This window comes from Dromiciops gliroides, chromosome 2 (genome assembly GCF_019393635.1).
Source record: "Dromiciops gliroides isolate mDroGli1 chromosome 2, mDroGli1.pri, whole genome shotgun sequence".
Lineage (NCBI taxonomy): Eukaryota > Metazoa > Chordata > Mammalia > Microbiotheria > Microbiotheriidae > Dromiciops > Dromiciops gliroides.
This window is the reverse complement of record NC_057862.1, coordinates 68672718-68693344: the sequence shown is the minus strand read 5'-3', so window position 1 is coordinate 68693344 and position 20627 is coordinate 68672718. Positions and strand designations below refer to the sequence as shown.

Sequence of the window (20627 nt, the reverse complement as noted above, 5' to 3'; positions counted from 1 at the left end):
TTTTTTTTTTTGAGTATGCTTCACTTAAAAGGAACAGGAGGGGTAGGGAACATGTTAGTACTTATATATTAAAAAGATAAACTAGTGAGGAATTCTGGGAAACATGATATATACTATTTAGATGAAAGTCATCAAAGAAACAGAATGATTATAGACCAAAGCTTCTCAAAAAAGGTTGCAATCCCATATGGGATTTGCATAACTGGATATGGGGGCTGTGAAAAATTTGGCAACAATAAAAGGTTATGTATACCTATTTTATATATCTATATACCCAGGGTTGTGTAAAATTTTCTTGGGCAAAAAGGGGTCACAAGTGGAAAAAGTTTAAGAAGCCTTGTTATAGACCACCTAGACAGAAAGAGGAAATAGATGAATTCAGGATATAGACATATTAGAGCATTGGCCTGATGGCATGATATGGTAGTGATGGGGGACTTCAAATATTTGAATATCTTGTAGGGCTCTCTCTGCCTAAAGCAAAAGGCAAACAACTTTCTGGGTTTTCTTAATTTTATATTCTAAAATGTGAAACAACAAAGAATAGTTATTTTGGACCTGATTCTCGCCATAAAGGAGGAACTGGTTGCTGAGCAAGAAGTAATGGAAACCTTATAGGAAGTGACCTTTGCATTTCAGAATTTGTGACTGAGGAAAGCCAGGCATAGTCTGACAGGAACCATCCATGTAATGGGAGTGTGACACATGTGCAGACCCCATTAAGTTGCTCAAATGGTATCTTTCCACATGGAGGAGCCTGGGGAGATGCTTTCTGAGAGAATCATGATGAAGGTGAAGGTAAGAACCTTTAAGGGACTGTGGAACCCACACGGGCACTTTGTAACTTGTTCCAGTTGGCTGGCCATATGGGTGGGTAGAGCCTTTTTAATTTGGTTTCACAGCCAGTACTGACAGCATCCGTAAAAAGGCCAGAGCCAGCTTCATTCACCTCATCATCTCATCACTGCATTTCTATCTTTGGGAGCAAGGGGGACTGTGCTGTTAAGTGAAAGGCTACACGGCCTTCTCCCTCTGAGACTATAATGCTTCCTTGGCCTTTCAATTTGTTCTTTTTATTCCAGGTGTAAGGAGTGGCGTCTCCAACTTGGTGGGAAGAGCAAGCCACAGGAATTTGGGAGTTGGAACTCAAGGCTGATTGCTACCACCAGACCAGAATTGATGTCCTAGTGTGTAAAGAATAATTTTCTGAATTGACTTTCTGGACTTATTCCAGCGAAAGCTGAAGCAAAGATTCATCCACCCTTGATGACGCCTTTGAATGGGAATTTAGTGGGATCAGTGATATGTAGGGATTGAGCTAAAGTTTGAGCCCAGGCTCTCTGAGACTGAAATATTATAGGAGAGAATTGTTGCTTGTCCTTCATTCTCTAGGAGGACCATGACATTGGGCTGACGTTATGACTGCTGGATTTGAACTCAGGTCCTCCTGAATCCAGGGCTGGTGCTTTATCCACTGCGCCACCTAGCTGCCCCCAACAATTATTTTTTAATATATTTTATTATAGTCTTTTGACTTCTTTGGTCATGAGTAAAGATTAAATATATGTGTGTAAAATAATATTAGTGGGATGGGATTCTGGGGCCAAACCAACAAGATGAAACTTAACAGGGATAAATGTTAAAAATCCCCCCCAACAAAAATAGTCATGTGAGTACAAGATGGGGGCGGGGGGAACCTTGGCTTTGCAGCTGTTCCTGTGAAAATAGTCCAGGCATATTTTGTTTCCCCCAAACTTATTGTGAAATAACTGTGATACAGCTGCTAAGAAGGTTCATTTGACGATAGGTTGCAATAAGTAGAACTGTGTGCAGATTGTGGGAGCTGTCTTACTGGTCATACTATACCTTGTATTATGAGCATGCTACTTTTTAAGAGAGATTGACAAAATTGGGTGTCCAAAATAGGGTGATCAGAATGGTGATGGGTCTGAAACCATGCCATGTAAAGAATGAGTGGAGAGCTAGGGATGTTTCTGGAGACTTATGAAGGAATATGACAAAAGTCTTCAAATATTTGAAAGAGTATTACATTGAAGGAGTAGACTTATTCTGCTTCAGTGGACAGAACCAGGACCAGAGGGTAAAAGTTACAGGAAAGGGTGGATATACCCCATCATAAAGAACGTTCTAATATCTAGAGCTGTCCAACAATGTATGAGTGTTTGGTGATAGCTAATTTCCCTTCACTGGAGGTTTAGTGCTAGAGATCATCACTTCCAACTCTACCATTTTATACACGAAGAAATCGAAATCTAGAGAGGTGAAATGTGTTTAATCAGTGGTCAGATGCTATAGAAATGCTGCCTGCATTGAGTGGTAAGTCAGATCACATGGGCTTCTATGATTTGTGAATGGACATTAAAACCACAGAATGTTTGAGAAACAGTGCTTGGACACTCTCCACTCACCCTCTTGTGGCTGGAGACAGTCCTTCCTTTCTGCTGTCTGCAAGTCTGCTATTGCTGATCACCCAACAATTTTTCACCAAGTGGAGTCCTTGATCCCTGCCCTCCATCATCCTCACTGGGACTTACACCAAAGTTTTATTTGTGTAGAGACCAAGGAGAGAGAAGAGGCTGTGAATATGAGTTTTTAGATTTTATTTCCAAAATGAACTTGGACCCAGCATAAAAGATAAAAGATGGAATCTCAGCTTTCAGCACTAGCCTGCTTACTTCCTAGTTGTTGGAAAGCAGCTCTTCTTCTCCTTCATTTCCCTCCTCTCAATGGTGAAGGAGCAGTGAGGACAGGAGGACCTTTTCCACCCTCTCCCACCAATAGTACAGATCTAAACTCCTTTTGGATCCCTTAGCTTCCAAATTGGAGTTGTAGATTTTATTTTTCCTGTAAAAGAGAAGGTAAATCCAACTCTTCTCAGGTCTGGGTAACAACACACGATGACCCTGGTTCCTGCCTTTCCCCCTCACCTTCCTCCCCTAGGCTGTCCAGCAAACCCAGGGAAAAGCTTGTTGGTGTTTGCAGAAGACTCTTGAAGTAAGGGATCCAGCTTTCATTCCTGTAAGCAGCTACCAGAGACCTTGGTGCTCTGGGCACCTATCTCTTTCTTTCTGGGGCTAGGAATAGGAATTCCCAGGGAGGAGAGTAGGGTCTGACAGGTCCCCGAGCTGGATTCCTCTGATGGACTGGATTAGACTGAGTTGGGAGAAAAGGGCAGGGATGGTTGGTCTGTGTTTCCTATTGATCAGCAGTAAGGGAAGGTATCACATGACTTTACAGATCCCTGGGCAGGTGGGTATTAATTTTCCTCAAGGCTTTGTGTGTGCACCTTTGTGTGTTTTTGTCTATCATTGTGTATACTTATATGCCAGGGCTGACCCTGGGCAAAATTTTGAAGTCATTGGAATTTGTGTTGGTGCCTCTGTCTCCTCTTTATCTTCTGGTGGCTCCCTTTCTTAACTATCTCCCTCAGCAACTAGGGTCCTCCTGTTGTTACCCACCCTCCTATCTGGAAAGAGTCTGTTAAATTCATTCACACTCAGGAGTAAATGATTGATAACTTAAAGTCTGATCCACCCAGCTTTCCTCAGGGACTTACATTTTAACAGGATCAAAAACTTCAACTACTGGAATGAAGATGAGGGGGCTTTTTCTTTGGAGGGGGAAGAAGACTGCCTTTCTGGTCCCTGAAGTCACACAGTAGCTACCTGGATATGGTGGCTTAATGGCCTGTGTGCCTTTATACATGTATGCAGGCAGGTCTGTTCATGTGTCTGCATGTAAATTGCACCTTTCCTGTTGACATCAATCCCTGGCAAAGTTCTAGAATGGATTGTTAAGTAGATGCTTATGAGCACTTTGACAACCAAGCAGTCATCACTAGGAGTCAGCATTCACTAAGAACAAATCATACCAAACTAACAATTCCTTTAAAAAAAAGGTTATTAGACTGGTATAATCAGGGAAATATCATCAATATAGTGCATCTATATTTCAACAAGGCATTTGACAAAGGTCTTTGAGATATATTTGTGGACAGTTACACTTTTAGGTAGATTTCCAGCTGGTTGAACAACCATAACCAAAATTGTTGGTCAATGGACCAGTATCAATCTGCAAAGACATCTCAAGGGGGCATGCTGCCAGGTTCTGTCCAGTTTGACATTTTTATCCATGACCAGACTGAACACACAGAAGGCATTTTTATCAAGCTTTCAGATGAAATGAACCTGTTCAATGCATGACAGAATCAGTGTCCAGAAAGATCTCAACAGGCTAGAATATTGGACCACAATTAAGGTTTCATTTGTTGGCATAAAGACAAGGTCCTGCACTTAGGTTCTGTTTGTTTTTTTTTAAAGTGGTGGGGGGGAGACATGGCTAGCAGTTCGTGTGAAAAGGATCTGAGGGTCGCATGGGTTAAACAGACAGAAAGTAGTTATGATCGCTTAAGTAGACTGAAGAACATGGGTCTGGAATCAATAAAAAATGGGGCTTCAACAAGACCTTATCAACAGAAATCTTTCTAATGGTCTGGTTTATTTTCCTGGCTATCAAATGCTCTTTTGTATTGCTGCCCAAGAATGAGGCATTTTGTTTACCTGGCTAACAAGGTTGTATCTCTGACCGTGTCTTCTACTTTTGCCCTAGACTGGGACACTCTGATGCTTAGCAGGCAAATTTCCCATTCTTAGACAAGAGATGAGGCCAAAAGAGAGGGCTGAGGCTAGAATAAGCTCACTTCCATTTATCATGCATGGACTCATCTCTGGCCACCTGGTCTCATTTGCATGAACCAGGTGGGATATGACAGGGGCTTTGCATGGACCATAAATTCAATATGTCAATAATGACTGTCAAAAAAAGCTAGTGTGATCTTAGTTTGCATTTGCATTCAGAATGTCTTATATCAGGAACAGAAGTGATAATCTTCTTGTACTCCGTGCTGGTCAGATGAAATCTGGAGCATTATGTTTAATTAAAGGTGTTACATTTTAAGAGAGATGGTAACAAATTGGAGCTTGTCCAGAGTGGGTTGACTTGGTAAAGGAACTTAATTTTAAGTTATAGGAAGAATGGTTGAAGGAATTGGGGATGGTTAGCCTGTAGAAGAAGTTTTGGGGTGGGGGGCATGATTCAATGATTCTAATTTTATCTATATGTATGAGCAAGTGTGTTGTCCTTTACTTTTTATAATTTTATTCCAGGTTTAATTTTTTTAGTGATTTCCTGCTGCTCCCAGGAGAATCAAGACAGCAGTGCATATGGGAAAAGGGAAAAAAGTCTTTGAAAAAAATGATTATGAAAGAGATGGGAGATTCTGTGGTTCTGTACATCCTTTCTAAATAATCCTTGGGTTGAAGAAGGGAAGATTTTCCTGCCCTCTCCTCTGGGACATATGTCCTACCCTGTTCTCCCATTTTAGGGCCCAATTAGATATCGGGCATTTGCACAGAGTGAGACTGACCCAGGATTCCAAGACGAACCTGGCCAAATGAGGTTATAGCTGAAACCTCATTTCCTGCAACAGTGACAACAGTGGGAAGGAAGGGAATGGGGTGAAGAAAAGAGATCTGCTTCAAGGAAAGTTCTGGGATCCAGCATTATGGAGAAACCAGAGGGGTGTGTATTCGTGTGTGCGTGCATGTGTGTGTGTGCGTGTGTGCATGTGTGTGTGTGTGTGTGAAAAAGAGAGAGAGACAGAGAGAGAGAAGAGAGAGATAAGAGAGAGAGAGAGACAGAGGAAGGGAAAGAAGGAATGAGAGACAGAGAGTTGGCGGACACTAGAGTGGATAGAGAGAGCTGGACAATTTTTTTTTTCAGAGAAAATGTATTTGTGGTGGAAACGGGGGAAGGTTTCTGAGGAAGAGTCCAGGGTCCAAAGGTGAAGGGAAAATAAGCCTTAGCTTTTGCACCCTGGGAGGATGGGGGAAGGGAAGCTTGGGGATGACTCCCTTCCAAAGGCCCCTCTATTACCTAATCAGGCTTTTCAGCGCTCGATATGCCACTGCTTTGCCACTTCTCCAGCCCTGTCAACATTTGGAGATGGAGAGGATCATCCATCCTAACACCTTGGCTTTCAGGTTAGGCAGACCAGTTCTTGTGGGGTTCCCATCTTGAGGGGAACTAGCTAGAGCATGGCAAATTACAATGTTTAGAAAAAGACATCTGAAAAACTCCAGGCTGGTCTGGGAGAGAGGAGGTAATCTAGGTAAGAGGCTGCACTGAGACTACATCTACTGCTATAGAAGCACCTGTCACATATAAGCTGTATACTGTGTCCACCTTTGGTAGGTGGACAGACAGCACCACTGCATATAGGCAGACAGATGTCCCTCACTGTACACAGGCTGCAGACTACACCTGCTCTGTAAATGGACAGATGGTACAGGCTGTATGTGAGCTATAGACTGTGCTTGCTGCCTACAAGCATACAGCATGCTGCCACATATAAGCAAACAGACAGCACCTGCTATGTATAAGCTGTGACCTGCAACTCGCCATATAAAAGCACCATAGAGAAGCACCCATGAGACGTTGTTGCATAGGAGAGGTGCCTTTTTTTTTTAGAGGAATGAAGAAGTATTTTGGCAAAACATCGATTTTCTTTATGGGTCCTGTGCAATGTGGCGCTCCCATTTTGAAATAACCCACATCTTGAAAATTACCTTTGCTTATCTGTCAAGATATATGATCTAGAACCTTACTTGCCAGAGGTGCATCCTTTGTCACACATTCTGAGCCCATATGACAGGTGGACAAACTGAGCCCCAGAGAGGAGAGCTGACAGCAGCAAGGGAAGGTCAAGGGAGGGAAGTGATAGACTCAGGAGGCAGCGGTGTGTTCCTCAGAAAGGGTGGGACAAGGTGCTTCATGGCCCAGTTTAAGACTATAGCTTTTCATTTTCATTTGGTCCTAGGAGAGAACATATGGTCCAGTGGAAAGGATGCTAGATCTGGAATCAAAGAAGCTGGGTTCAAATCCTGACTTGTTACTTGTGTGACCATGGGCTTCACCCTTCTGAGCTTCAGCTTTCCTACCTATTATGACCTTGAAAGCTGTTTAGCATTAAATCTTTGATCTGAGCAAGGGCAGAAGAGCAAAGTATTTTTTGAGCTGAGCAGAGCATGGGATCTGCTTGTCAATTTTTTTTCCTGGTCCAATCCTCATTTGCCTACACTAGCTGAGGAGGGGACATAGTGAGTGATCTGGAATCAGGAAAGGAGCAAGCTTTGTTAGGTATGAGAAGCTTCCAAGTAGGAAGGGAATGATGAAGGGAGATTCTTTCCGCCTTCCCCCCATACTCTGCACTTTTACTCCCCCAATGGTCAGTGAGCCAAAGCAGAAAATGACTAAGGGATTGAGGTTGCCACCCAGGCCACCCTTTGGAGTCTCCCAGGACTGGACAGATATCCATCTTTGACCAGCTAGATTCTGTATGAAGAACTCAGCTAATGCCTATTTTCATTTTTTAAAAAAGTCACATTTCTGGGCTCTGCAGTAGAGGGGCTGGATTTAAAGTGCTTGGGGTGGTGGGGGAAGAAGGGTGTGGAGGGAGAGAAAAACTTCAGAGAAGACTAATCTGCCTGGGGATTAGGGAGCTTTCCCAAATGTTCTTCTCTTCTCTTCAGACCCTTAGTAGATTAGAAACTCCTTCATGAGATTGTTAACTCTGACATTCAGGGCTGGGTTTTATTTATCTTTGCCTCTCCCTTAGTACCTAGGACAGTGCTCTGCACATGGTAGATATTCAATAAATACTCAATAAAAGTTTGTTGACTTAAATTGGAGTCAGTGTTACCCCTCCCTTGCTCCAACCAGTCCTTTGTTTCTTACAATATGCCAGGTTGGAGGTGGTTGGTAGTCTATAGGTGAGGTTAAAGTCATTATAGAATTACTATGTGAAGGGAGTAGCCCTAAGAAGGATATGTACTCTCAAAGCAGATAATAAAGGAAGGAATTGTTTCTGGTATTCATGCCTGTGTCAGCTCCCTCTACCCAGAGGGCAAAGGCCATGGTGCCAATCTGGCTATAAGCACCTAGAGGAAGAAACAAGGGGTAGCTCAGTTTGGGACCCCAGACCTACAAGTAAGATTGGCACAAAGCAGGGTCCCAAGGAGTCAGGGAGTTGAGGTCTGGGATGCAGGGCTCTTGGGATAGAAGGGGTCCATTTACAGGGCTTTGGGGGTCATTAGGGTTGCATTTGGGGGGAGAGTCACTGTTATCATGTCTCTTCTATCACTTGCACACAAATCCAATCTCCTTTATTTCATGTAAAAAGTAAGAGGGAGAGGTAGGGGGTAACCAGGAAATTAAATACTCAGCAGAAAGTTTTCCACAGCCTCCCCCTTCCCAGGCCCCTTCAGATCTCCTGCTACCCTTAGGCCTCTGGGGGTGAGGGAGGTTCCACCTTTTCTCCCCAGGGCCATCTTTTTCTGTGGTTGTTTCAGTGCAGCTTTTCTGAGATTCTGTACTTGACCTTGTTTCGTTTCTCTTTTTGTTTTGTTTTTGAAAATTAATTTATTTATATAGATATATTTTTTCTTAAAAAGCAATAGTCCTTTGGTCCCTAAACTCTAAGGAATGATATGACTGAAAGAAGTAAGTCCTGCCTCTCCAGTAAGGAGAGGGCAGAGAAGCCAGGGGGCTAGCAGGCCCCTCTATCCTGCCTTCCTTTCCCTCCCTTTCCCCATGCTCACAAGGCTAGATCTTAATACTCATCTCTTTCCAGAAGTTCAACATCTTGTCAGCCTTGGTTCTTTCCACGCAGATGTGGAGAGACACACTTAAAAAAATAACCCAAACAATCAAAAATCAAAATACAAGACATTGGCCTTAGCCCCTCTCACTGGCTTTGGTTTAGATCCTTTTCCTCCTGCAAGGTAAGGCAGGAGGATACCTGCTTCACCGGTCCTGGCAAAACCTTCTCCAGCACTACTGGACAGCCAAGTGCTCCAAGCTGTCTCTTCCAAACAGCTCTGGTTGGCTCAAAGAAACCCAAGGCCTCTTGGGTCACTGGCCTCACTGAAGGCTTGCTTGGTTCCATGTGTCCAGTTCTGTTCCTTCTCGATCTTCAGGTTTTTGTTGTTGGTTGTTTGTAAGAAAGAAAGCAAAAATCAATTCAGAGTTAAAAAAAAAAACCACACCACACAACCAGGGCGACTCTCTCTCTCTCTCTTTCTCTCTCTCAATCGCTCTCCTCTCTCTCTCTCTCTCTCTTGAGTGCAGCCAGGACAGGAGGTTCCTCCTCTTCCTCCAGCGTGATATGTTGCAAAGAAAGAGAGTTACAAGTTTGGATACTGTACGTGGGAAAAGGGGAACACTCTTCATACAGGGCAGGGCTTCCAGCCTACAACAGAGCAAAGGTCAGAGGGAAGGTTAGTGGGGAGGAGGGGGCAAGGGCATGGCTTCTAGCAAACTCTGCAGGGAAGAATTGAAAGGCTGGGTGGGCATGGGGCAGCAAATCCTAATTTTCAGTCCTGGCTAAAATCTTGGTCCAAATCCCCCAGCTCTCTCCAGTTCTTTCTCCCCAAACCTGGGAATAGCATCTCCATTTTTTTCATTGACAACAAGGATGCTCATTGTCTCAATTAGGTTCAAGGGTGACATCGTGGAGAAATGGGAGGAGGGAGGCAGGGAGATGACAGGGAGAGAGTTGTGAGTATGTATGCTGAGATGTGACTATAATTCTTTTCTAGATTAGAGATTCAGGAGTTCCTACAATAGAGGGAAAGTGAGGGCAGAGAATCAAGGGGCAACATTGGAGAATGGTGTAAGTGCTACAGTTTAAGATCCGAGAATTTGAGCTTTCACAATAACTTTAAACCTTTTGAAGCTGAGTTGAAATGTTTTTATAAATGTCATGAATTTTTTGTTTTTGGAGGGGGAGATTTTTCATCTCCTTACTCTTTGTCTCTTCATTAGCTGTCTCCCATGCCTAGAATTCTCTTTGTCCCCATTTTGCTTCCTTCAAGACAAATCAAATCCCACCTTCTGCAAAAGGCCCTTCTCAATTCTTCCTACTGTCTTTCCTTCCCTCCAAGATTATCTTCCATTTATACTGTATATGTCTTGTACATGTTTCTATGATGTGTCCCTTATTAGAATGGGAGTTTTTTGAGAATGAGTACTGTTTTTGCCTTTCCATTATATCTCCCATGTTTAGCACAGGATCTGACATATGGTAAGCACTTAAACCCCCCCCCCCAAAAAAAACCCACCTTGTTGACTGACTCTTTAATGTGCACCTTTGGATTTTTCCCTTCTGTTTAACCCATCTATTCCCTGACTAGTACTAGACGTAAAAATCCTTAGAAAAACCAAACAGATTTTGTGTTTACGTGGCAATATGTAAAATATGTACCAGATCCAAAGTTGAGCTGGCAATGAATTACCCCCAATTACTAGTGTGTGGTGGGGGCCAGGGATTCTGAGTTATGTGGGGGAGGAATGGGTGGTGTCTGTCAGTACAGGTGTATATTCCTGTCTTCATCAGGGGTCTGATTCTTGAATTCACATAAAATTGCTTTATTCATATCTTGCTGACTCACTATCACATTCCCCTTAGTCACTGTTTCAAATCTCTTCATGAAAGACCCAGATCCTTCCTATCCTTTTTCAATTTCAGCAGATATCTTGCCTAGATTACTTTTAAAATTTTTTGGTGGGGCAATGAGGGTTAAGTGACTTGCCCAGGGTCACACAGCTAGTAAGTGTCAAGTGTCTGAGGCCGGATTTGAACTCAGGTCCTCCTGAATCCAGGGGCGGTGCTTTATCCACTGTGCCACCTAGCTGCCCCTGCTTACCTAGATTACTAAGAAGATTGAGGCCACCTGAAATTCCCTCCCTCAACTTCTAGACCACAAAACTTCTCTTCCCTTCTATCTTTTTTCCCTCTTTTTTTTTTTTAAAGTGAGGCAATTGGGGTTAAGTGACTTGCCCAGGGTCACACAGCTAGTAAGTGTTAAGTGTCTGAGGCCGGATTTGAACTCAGGTACTCCTGACTCCAGGGCCGGTGCTCTATCCACTGTGCCACCTAGCTGCCCCTCCTTTTTTTTTTTTTTTGCTGGGCAATGGGGGATTAAGTGACTTGCCCAGGGTCACACAGCTAGTAAGTGTCAAGTGTCTGAGGCCGGATTTGAACTCAGGTCCTCCTGAATCCAGGGCCGGTGCTTTATCCACTGCGCCACCTAACTGCCCCCTCTGCCGCCCCCTTCTATCTTAAGAGGATGATGTGAGCCTCCTTCTTGCCAAGACCATCTTCTCCATCTGGATCTTTGATCTCATTGTCCTCCCATCTGCTTGGAGATCTTACTCTATCCATCATGTTGTTTCTTTTTGAAATGGTTCCAACTATTCTCTTCTTGTAGATATACTTGGGCTTCTTGTTACCCCTAGACCTACTGATCAATTTCTACCATCTTCTATGTCTAACTTTATAAAAAAAGTAGTCTATACTTGCCTCTATTTCTTTACCACTCACTTACTCCTCAATACCTTGTAATCTGATTTCTGCAACCAGATCTCCAGTGAAAATACAGCCTTTGACATTGTTGACTGTTTTATTCTTAATCCTATTTTCATTCTTGGTTTTTCTAATGCTATATTATCTGATTTGACCACCTACCTTTCTAACTGTTCCTTCTCTTTCTCTTTAACTGTTACTTTTCCTAATATTTTCTAAATCGAAATGTTTCCCCAAATTCTGTCCTTGGCTCTTTTTCTCTCACTTTATGTGCTTTCCCTTAGCTATCTCATCCTCTATTTTGGTTTCAATGATCATCTCTGTATTCATGATTTGGGCAGTTAAGTGGTGCAGTGAATAGAGCACTGAATCTGGAGTAAGGAAGACATCTTCCTGAGTTCAAATCTGACCTCAGACACTAGCTGTGTAACCTTGGGCAAATCACTTAATGCTATTTGCCTCAGTCTCTTCATCTGTGAATTGAGCTAGAGAAGGAAATGGCAAACCACTCTAGTATCTTTGCCAAGAAAACCCCAAGTGTGGTCATAAAGAGTTGGATATGACTGAAAAACAATTGAACAACAAATCCATGACTCTTTTTTTTCTGGGGCAATGAGGATTAAGTGACTTGTCCAAGGTCACACAGCTAGTAAGTGTCAAGTGTCTGAGGCCGAATTTGAACTCAGGTCCTTCTGAATCCAGGGCCGGTGCTCTATCCACTGCACCACCCAGCTGCCCCAAATCCATGACTCTTAAAACTTTATATTTAACAATTGTCTGAACTTCAACCACCTATTTTGGCTGCTTACAGGACTTCTCTACTTAAATTCTTGCTAATACCTTAATAATAAAGTCACTGTGTCCAAAGTGAACCTCATTATTTTCTTTTTTAAATAGTTCTGACTTCCCTATTTCTGTTCATTGCCCCACCATATTCCTAGTTACTCAGGTTCAAAACCTGTCAAATTTAACCCTTTTTCTTTTTCCTTATATGCCAAGTCTTGTAAATTCTTCCTTCACCTGCTTCTGTCACTATCCCATCTATCCTGGGCAGCACATCCTATCCTTTCTGTAATTCTTTGCCTGTAACACAGCTTAAGGGGTAAAAAACCTCTCTTCATTTTTCTTAGTATTCATTGCCAGTCAATTGTTTCCTCTTTTTTCTGGGCTGTCAGCTCCCAGATGTCAATTTTTATAAGACCTTGTCACTTTTTTGTATTCATACTCCCTTGTCTACCCTTGCTTTCATCTTCTTGATAAAACTTTTAAAAAACAAGGTTGGTTGATGAGTTTCCTGAGCAACCACTTTAGTCTCTTCAGACAGGTCCCCTTTACTTGTACATCTGGAATCATTTGTTTTTGTACGGTCAGAATTTTGATTTTGAGAGCATCCCATCCTTTCTGAGCCAACTTTTTTTTTTATAGAAACTTAGATGATGAAATTCAAACTATACTTTCTCTGAGCTCTATGAAATCTAAGGCATTCATGAGATGGTCCTGGTTTTCCCCTCATTATCTCTTATAAATTTTAAGATGGTATAGTTGATTTATCCTAGAATTTTTGTTGTTGCCATTTTTGGCAACAAATCCTTCTCTATTGTCAGGATCAGAATTGTTAAGTATAGTTCTCTTGCTTTCTATAAACTTTTGAAAAATCAAATTATCTATGAAAGGCATGAATTAGCTGTTCTTCTTTTGGGAGAGAATATGCTCTAGCAGATATATTGATAAGTACTTCCCTACCCTTTTTTTTTTTTTTTTGGTGGAGCAATGGGGATTAAGTGACTTGCCCAGGGTCACACAGCTAGTAAGTGTCAAGTGTCTGAGGTCGGATTTGAACTCAGGTACTCCTGAATCCAGGGCCCGTGCTTTATCCACTGCGCCACCTAGCTGCCCCTAGATATATTGATAATTAAGATTTTTCCCATCATACATCCTTGCTCAAAGACATAATAGAACTGTTGTTGGGGAGTAGATGAGATGATTACAGATGTTAGAAGGCAGAACTATCCAACTCTTCTTTTTCTTTTCCTTTTCCAACTATGAGAGATGAACTTCAGATTTGGAAGTACAGAACAAAAATGGTTAACAGGGCACTGGAGCCCATGATTAGTGAGGAAATGGTAAAAGAATAACAAGCTGCTCTCAATGAGTTCAAGCCACTATGTCTGGTTGATTACAACCCAGAGCCTTGAAAGAGCTGGGTGGTGTGATTGCTGAGCTGCTGTTAATGTCTTTTTTGGGGGGGATGGGTGAGGCAATTGGGGTTAAGTGACTTGCCCAAGGTCACACAGCTAGTAAGTGTCAAGTGTCTGAGGCTGGATTTGAACTCAGTTCTTCCTGAATCCAGGACCAGTGCTCTATCCACTGTGCCATCTAGCTGCCCCTGTTAATGTCTTTTGAGGAAAGAGAACAGAAGACTCTAGAGTTGGAGATGGATGAATGTTGTCCCAGTTTTCAAAAAGGAGAAGATGAATTCTTCAAATTACAGGCCAGTGGATTTGCTTTTATTTCCTGCCAAAATTTTTGTCCTTGAATAAGGGATGTTTTGTGAAGGAAGTCAGAATGTGTTTATCAAGAATAAATCATATCAGACTAATCTCATTTCCTTTTTTGACAGATAGATAAGATAGATCAGGGGAATTATGTATACAGTCTATATCTGGATTTTAATAAGGTATTTGACAAAGTCTCCCATGAAATAATTGCAGACAAGATGTAGAGATTTGGGATGGATGATTTAATGTATAGTTTATATGGATTTAGGACTTGCCAAATAACTAGAACCAAAAAGTTTTGATAAATGGATCCATGTCATCCTAGAGAGAGAGGCATGTGGCTCTCTCCTAGGTCCTATTCAGTTAAATATTTTTCAATGACTTGAATGAAAGCATTAATGCTATGCTTATCAAATTTAATGCCATTTAATAAAAATAAAGGTAGAGCTAAGTGGCGCAGTGGATAAAAGCACCAACCCTGGATTTAGGAGGACCTGAGTTCAAATCTGACCTCAGACACTTGATACTTACTAGCTCTGTGACCTTGGGCAAGTCACTTAACCCTCATTGCCCCAGAAGAAGAAGAAGAAGAAGAAGAAGAAGAAGAAGAAGAAGAAGAAGAAGAAGAAGAAGAAGAAGAAGAAGAAGAAGAAATAAGGATAAAAGGATTAAGCCCTCTAAGACTGGCTCCAAGAACCGGTTGTACAAGTATAGAATGGGGAAGATATGTTGAGGTGATAAATCATTTGAAAAAGATGTCAGACTTTTAGTGGACTAGAAGTTCAATATGAGTCAACAGTGTTACCTGGCAGCCAAAAAAAGCTAATATGATCTCAAACTTCATTTAGAAATGTAGTGTCTAGAATGGAAGAGATAATGGTTCCTCTATACTCTGTCCTTGTCCTATTATAGCTGTAGTATTGTGTTGTTCTGGGTGCCACATTTTGAGAAGGACTTTGACAAGGTAGGGTGTATACAGAAGAGCAAAACCAGGATGGTGATAAGCTTTGAAAACTTACCATAGGAGGACTGGTTGAAGGAAGTTTATCCTGGAGAAGAGAAGACTTGGAAGGAACATGTTGACTGTCTTCAAGTATATGAAAGGTTGGCATGTGAAGCAAGGATTAAATTTGTTTTGCTTGGCCCCAGAAAGCAGAACTAGGACTAAGAGGTGGAAGTTGAAGAGAAGTCAATTTGGGCTTTGTATGAGGAAAAACTTTATACTTAGATCTTTCTAGACATAGCATAGATGACCTGAGGAGGAAGTTAGTTCCCTATCATTACAAGTCATTATGGATTTTTTTTTTGGTGGGTCAGTGAGGGTTAAGTGACTTGCCCAGGGTCACTTAGCTAGTAAGTGTCAAAGGCCAGATTTGAACTCAGGTCCTCCTGAATCCAGGGCCCGTGCTTTATCCACTGTGCCACCTAACTGCCCCTATTGTAGATTTTGAAGAAGGGATTATGTAGGGGTTCTAATGAATGACCTTTTTTTTTTTTTTAGTGAGGCAATTGGGGTTAAGTGACTTGCCCAGGGTCACACAGCTAGTAAGTGTTAAGTGTCTGAGGCTGGATTTGAACGCAGATACTCCTGAATCCAGGGCCAGTGGTTTATCCACTGCACCATCTAGCTGCCCCACAACAGGGTATTTTTTAGTTCAGTTTTGGTGGTTTCCAAATCTCTCAGGCACTCATCAACTGTAAAGTCTACAGGAAGTGGGGAAGTACAATGTGTAGGGGAGTGGGGAATTAAAAACCATCATATGAATGGAAAGATGTTTTGTGGGTTGATGAACAGAGTGAACTGTTGTAGTGAAATTCTAGTGTGGACAATAATTCCAACCTGATGATTAGTGAATGTAGCATATCAGCTGGTGCTCCAAGGAGTTATTTGTTATTTCACATGTACTAACTTAAACTAAGAGACATAGGGAGAGGCAATGAGTAGAGAGATACCTTTTAGAGTAATGGGAGAGAGTGGCCTTAGAGGTTGAGAATAGACTGATCCAAGATATGAAGTAGTCCAACTTTTTCAACTTGTCAATGATTACTCATAGAGCATCATTTTCTTGAGACAATGGTAAATTACTCACAGTGTCTAATTTATTGCAGTTCATAGAGCCACAGGGCTGATGAGAATGGCTGATGGAACCCTGATCATTTTTTCACAGAGGTAATTTTCACAATGATCTCATGTAGCAGCTGACATTACTTTGAACCTGTGGCCTATAGAAGACCTGAGTTCCACCTACATGGTTATAGGCAACCCATTGAATAAATAATCAAGCTTTTGTTAGATAGGCAGATCACCTTTGAATGAGTCACTTGCTAGGAGGAGGGGTACAACTGGGAATGGAGGTACAAAGGTCTTTTGGAAAGAGATTCTCACTTCAGGTGTTAGGGTAAGACCGGCTTGAAGGATGATTGGCAGCTGGGCCTGGGACCTGTTGGTAATCTAGAAGATAGTTCTAATCATGACTTTGAAAATGTTGAGCTCTACCATGAAAGACCAGCATGGTTCTATGTCAATTAGGAAAAGAATTAATTTATTCTTGAGCTTAGCAAAAGCAACCTCAACCTCAGATATCCAATAGAATGCCTTTGGATATCTTAGTAGGTCCATCAAGGGTGGGTGCTATATCACAAAGTATGTGCCCATGTGTGAAGCAATACCTTATGGAGTATCAGAATAGAGAAAGATCCTTGATAGTAGCAACAGTCCCTCCCCCACTGCATAACATCATCCCCCTGGCACAGGTCCATCTTTGACCCCAGACTGCCTGTAAGAGGCTTCAGGAATCCTAGCTCTGCTTTTTTTTGTATCGGCATTCTCCTCTTGCTTAACAAATAATCAGTCTTGGCATAGGTGCTCAAGGGAATTGTGCATCAGTTAACTGGATTGTCAAGTAAACTATTATTGTGTATCCCATCAAGTTGTGAAAAAATAAAATTTGTATATTGTTTTAAAAATATGGGTGGCATTCAACAATCCAAATGGTTTGATAGACAGTACATCGGACATTGACAATATCTGCAAGGCTTTTTTCCACTCATTGCCCCATTGATTCTTATCAGGTTTGTAAGTCCCCTGAAAATCCAGCTTGGTGAACAGGGCAAGTATGGGTTATTTGATCCAGGAGGTCAGGAATCAGAGGCAGGGGAGAATAATTTCAAACCATTATGACAAAAGGATAAATTCACAGCTCTTTTTCTGAATGGATAATAGGAGGACCTGAGGAGAGGCTAAGGACAAGCTAAACAATTATGTATGTATCTAGGACTCTTTAGAGAATCTAGGTCTTTTGCCCTGTCGGAGTATAGCTACAACACTGGAAGAGGGACACCTAGGATCCTCTTAACGGTGTGGCCAAATGATTGGTAAGAGCACACGTCTACCTCAACTATATTAAAGGTGTCTTGAAAATCGTTGTACTAGGAGTGGAATTTCATACTGGGGGCTAATGACTAGTGAAAACTCAGTCCTGCCTTGAACTATGTCCTTTTCAGTAGGTAAGTTAAACTTGATTGGAACTCCAACCAGTGGTTAGAATTGTATTGCTTCAGTCACTCGATCTCCAATATAACAAGAGACTAGGTAAAGACTTTTGTATTGTTTCTTGCCCAATAAGGGGTTAGTTTTGTGCTTAATTGGTCAGGACTAGAATGACAGTCTATCATTTTTATCTCTGAAAACCAGGTAGGGTGGAAGGAAGATATGCTGCTGGTGTTCTGGGGATGTCTGTCAAAGGGAGTAAGGAAGGGTGGCGATGTGGGCCACAGAAAGTCTCAGAGGTGCTTGAGTTTGTAAGAGCAGAAGTGCTAGCACCAAGGGTAGGGAAAAAGTAGACTGATGGAGAAACTGCATGATAAGGCCAAGGGTCCATCAGAGGGTCTACTCTCTCTAGAGTAGACTTAGACATTTTTCACCACTTTTGGTACCTCTAGGTGGGTAAACAGGCTGAGCAATGTCTAGGAAGTCCATGGTACAGGAACAGCCTCAGTTTTGATTCAGGTCCGTTTGTTTGGAATGAATTGTGACCGCCTTCTCCTATGTTGCATGGGTTAGTAAGCAGGAATAGTGATTGTCAGTGGGGGATTCGACTTTACAGCAGGCTGAGCTGGAAGCAGAACTGAGTCTTGATTCAGGCATATTGGTGGATGCCCATCAGGAGGTTATAAGGCTACTTCTCTATGGACTGGTTTGTCTCAAACGGCATCATCCTGCCTCTCCAAACAGTGGTTACTGACGCTCGTTCATTTCAAAGAACATTAAGTCCTCAGCCTAAGTACCCTGCAGATGCTGGAGTTCTCTACCACTGGGATCTGATGATTGCTAGCTTCTCCTTGTAGCAGGCCATGAAAACAATCTAAAAAGAGCTTCTGGACAAAATCTAGGAGGAGAATGGGAGCTAGTTTCAGGAGAGATTAGAGTAGTTCCCAGTAGTCAGCAGAAACCAACAAATGAGATTTCATGCTTTCAATGCAATGTTAACACTGCCATCTTAGTGAGAAAGCTGAGGAACTCCACAAGCTGGCCAGAGAACTTTTCTGGTAGAAACGCTGTTAACTGAAGGTGACCCAATTTCTACCTGTTTTCAGGAGTGTGGCATACACCAGGGCCTGGGATTCTCCTTGGAGCTGCTCTGGGAAGGTAGCAGTTGGGGTTTGTGAACAGATTTTGCTACAAAGTCAGCATGTATCCCCTCTGGATGCTTCATTGCTTGGAATAACTAACAGTGAAGGAGGGGCAGCTAGGTGGCACAGTGGATAAAGCACCAGTCCTGGATTCAGGAGTACCTGAGTTCAAATCTGGCCTCTGACACTTGACACTTACTAGCTGTGTGACCCTGAGCAAGTCACTTAACCCCCATTGCCCGCCCCAAAACAAAACAGTGGAAGAAGTCAAGAATGTCCTGGCCTGTGCCAGGCTGAGGTAGGGTGTTAGGGAAAGTGTGGCCAAGCCTACTAAATGGGGACTGGAGCCTGAAGTCAATGCTAGCTCCCAATCTAGCAAGGAATGATAGGCAAATGCCAGAGACCCAGGAAGCACCAAAGTGGTTTGCTTATTGGAAGAGAAGGGAACACTTGACCGCTAACAGGTGAGCAGCATTAAGCAGGGTAGTACTTAAAGAAATAGCATAAAGCCAAGCCTGGTGCGCAAGGTTGCAAAATTCCATCCAGGTGAGAGGAAAACAGCTCAAGGCACAGTAACTGAGGGGGCATCTAAAGCCAGAGGTTCAAGTAAAAACCATTTCTAAGGGAAGAAAGACAAAGCAGGGCATGATTGAGGACCAGGTAAAGATGATACTTGGTTTAACTCAGCGCTTCCCCCACAGTGCGCCTACTTTGATCACACCCACTGGTCACAAGCACCTTCCTATGAGCTGCAGATGGTGCTGACATAAGACCCTTTTCAGAACCTGGTTTCTGTCAAGGATACAGGTGAGAATGGTCTGATCCCAGCAAAGACCTGATTGAGGCTGGGTTTCCCAGGCTTAAGAAGATCTTGTTTATTTGGCTCAGTGAACTTTGCCTTTGGATAAAGAGATAGTTTGAATAGAAGGTGCTGTCTTATCTTCTTGGATGGATAAGGCAGCAAATAGTGACTTTCTAAGTAAAGACCTTTCGGGCAGAGAAGCCCTATTGTGGGGTGCTGCCTAGGAGTGAGGTGGCTCAAGAGGCCCATTAAAGGATCTGCTTCTAATGGGTTGAAATGTACCCTCTGTTCTTATTTTCTTAATCAAAGTGCTTTATTTCTGCCTCTTAGAAAGCTTACTAAACTCCCACTCCTCTCCATGAGTCAGAGCTTTGAGGCTATGAAGAGGTTTAATATATTTCTGATTTTCCTCCATTGCTTAGACACTTTAGAGAAATAAGTTTGCAGAAAGATGGTGGGAAAGCTGGGCTGGGGCAAACCCAGTGTCTTGGGCCACCTTGGAATCTAGCCAATCTTTGGTACTCCGAGAATGACCTACAGCTGGAGATACAGGGACTTTCCCAGGGTTCCTGAGGGAAACCAAAGTTTAGCTTAATCCCATTAAAAGGGCTCCAAGTGGAATCAACAGCAGAACATCCCAAAGACCACAATATACTATAAACCATCCTTATCACACAGGACATCGAATGCAGGCATACATGGTCACATTACAACACGAGAAAGAGTGGTAGATTGGGAAAGAGGAAGAGAAGAGAGGGGAAGAGTGGGAAGAAGTGGGAGAGGAAGAGGAAGGGAAAGATGACAGATAAAAGTAGAGAAGGGGAGAGATGAGGAGAAAGGATAAGAGGAGAAAATATAAGAGAAGATATAGGGAAGAGGATGAAGAAATGGAGGAAGAGAAGGTGGAAAGAAAAGAAGGAAGGTTGGAATTGAAGAGGAGGAAGAGGGGAGGAAAAAAAGAGGACTTAAAGGTCAAAGTCACAACTAATTAAGACAGACTAACCAGCACTCCAATAACTCTGCACCATGGGCACTAAGTACAGCACTCCACAATCCCCCAAAAAGAAAGACCACTAAGAGATGGGGGAGGGGTAGAGAGCTGAGAGCACAAGATTGAGGACTCAAAGGCACATCATGCAACGACCTCACAACTGGCCACATGACGTCATCAGTGGACAGATGACACCATGCTTAAGTGACTTACAGTTTCAGGTTATTTGGGAAGGGATAGGGTATTTTGGGGTCTCCCATA

At 42.5% G+C, this 20627-nt stretch overlaps 1 protein-coding gene across 10 annotated transcripts in view; it reads right to left on the bottom strand.

The window, feature by feature from the left end:
* Positions 1 to 5681: 5681 nt before the first annotated feature.
* The window catches only part of CELF6 (CUGBP Elav-like family member 6), a 133679-nt gene continuing 118733 nt past the window's right edge, over positions 5682 to 20627 (bottom strand). For 9 of the 10 annotated variants that reach the window (XM_043981772.1, XM_043981762.1, XM_043981764.1 and 6 more), the window contains one exon: positions 5682 to 9328. The gene's annotated coding sequence lies outside the window, so the exon portion shown is untranslated. The remainder of the gene's footprint in view (positions 9329 to 20627) is intronic. The other variant, XM_043981763.1, reaches the window with a different exon arrangement.